Consider the following 2,250-nt stretch of genomic DNA (forward strand, 5'->3'; position numbering starts at 1 on the left):
TTGTCATGACTTGGGCTTCTTGTTGAGCCCACCCCTGGACCTGCAGCAAATCAGGATTGCCTGTGGTTTTCCCAGTCCTAGTATCCACTCACTGTCCTGCCTGATGAGAACAAGCAGGAAGCAGGCTCTGGGAAGTCCTGCATGGTTGGACTGCCAGGGACAAGGAAGATGGCAGTGGGACACTGACTATTCCCAGAATCAGGCATGCACACACAGCCTGGGGCCTGGGAGCACTGGGGAGGTATGACAGCCCAGAACAGTGATGGAAGAAGCCTTGAGGGTTGTTGATATACCTGGTCCCCTTGCCACTGAAAGACAGCCTCACAAATGGCATCTACACCTCTACAAAAGTAGGAGGTGGTCCCTCTTCTACACGGAAGATGTAGAACTTCAAAATCAAGTGGGGAGGGAGGGGAGCAGAGGGGGGAGGATGGGTGGAGGGGGGTGATTGGTGGCATCACGCCTATGGTTCATCTTATAAGGGTACATGTGAATCTTTCTAAATGTAGAATATAAACGTCTTAACACAGTAACTAAGAAAATGACATGAAGGCTATGTAAACCAGTTTGATGAAAATATTTCAAATTGTATATGAAAACAGCACACTGTACCCCATGACAGTATTAATGTACACAGCTATGATTTAATAAAAAAAAAATCAAGTGGGGAGAGTCCAAACCCTCTGATAATATCAAAGTAGAACCACAAAGACAGAATATTAACCTGCCAAGAAACATCATACCCACCAGGGACTGTGAGGGAGAGGTCGTCTTTCCTAAAAGGACACAATTTTCTAGGAAAAGAGCTCCCTTCAGTGAAATCTCCAGCTAAGAAACAATTGGTCAATTTATGACAATCTCCAGCTCGCTCTCCCCAAAATTTTCACCACCAAAAAAACTTGAGCTTTTCTGATATCAGAACCACATAGACTCCCAGAAACACAGGTTTCCCCCTCTTCTTGGCTTAAAGAGACAGACTGGAAATACTCCCATTTGTTCCAACTGAAACACCGGTGGTTAGGAGTGAGGGCTGTGAGGTAAGAATGCCTGGGCTTAAGTTCCCTCCTGCCACTTATTACCTGCAAGACTTGGGAAAGTGAACCTGTTTCATCTGCTTCCAAACAATAAATAGTGCTACCACGCAGGATAGGTGTAAGGAGGAGAGAAAATAATGCATTTGAAGCATACGTAGAAGCTAGCCTTACTTTGCTGATATATTGCCTCCACTACCTTACATGCCAGCTTCCTACTACTTCTCATATTTGAGTTCCTGAATATTCCATCCTGTTGAAAGCCAAAAGTCAATTCTATAAACTTCTTCCTACTTTGTCTTCCTATCCATGATCTTCTTGGCACCTCAATAATCACACTGAATCTTTCACATCTGCATTGGTCCTTACACTGAATAAAAATTACCTCCTTGTAATGTCCAAAAAGTCTCATACCTTCCCTCCCCACCCCATGTCACCTGGAATGAAAGGTAAAATTAATCTCTAGCATATCTTAAAATATTTGAAGATAGGCTCGGCGCTCATAGCACAGTGGTTACGGCACCAGCCACAAACACAGAGGCTAGTGGGTTCAAACCCAGCCTAGGCCAGCTAAACAATGACAACTACAACAACAACAACAAAATAGCTGGGCATTGTGGCTGGCGCCTGTAGTCCCAGCTACTTGGGAGGCTAAGGCAAGAGATCGCTTAAGCCCAAGAGTTCAAGGTTGCTGTGAGCTGTGATGCCATAGCACTCTACCAAGGGTGACATAGTGAGCTCTGTCTCAAAAAAAAAAAAAAATATTTGAAGACAATTCATTTAACTGGCAAGAACAGAGGAATATCCCCCTGACCTTTAGGTACAAGATTAATGAACATTTTCAAGTCTTTTTAAAGGGAAAATTTAAACTTGAACCTCTAATTTGTCCATGCTCCTTTTTCTTGAGCAGTACAGGAATACACCACCCTGTAGCTGGGTTCTCTGCTCAGGGGCTTAGGAGTCTAAAATCAAGATGTCAGCTGACTGCATCCTCCCTGGAGGCTCAACAAAGATCCACCACTTTCAGGTGCATTCAAGTGATTGGTAGAATTCATTTCCTTGTGGCTGCAGGGCTGAGGTTGTCAATTTCTTGCCGGCAATGGGGACTGTTCTCATCCTCAGGGCCTCGCTCCCACGTCTTTGGTCTGAACCCCCCTCCCCATAGGCAGTTCCAGTATGGCTGTTCCTACTTAAAAGTTTCATCTTTCAGGAAGAGCCC

Source organism: Otolemur garnettii, unplaced genomic scaffold (assembly GCF_000181295.1).
Source record: "Otolemur garnettii isolate 467f Iridium unplaced genomic scaffold, OtoGar3 scaffold00051, whole genome shotgun sequence".
NCBI classification, from domain to species: domain Eukaryota; kingdom Metazoa; phylum Chordata; class Mammalia; order Primates; family Galagidae; genus Otolemur; species Otolemur garnettii.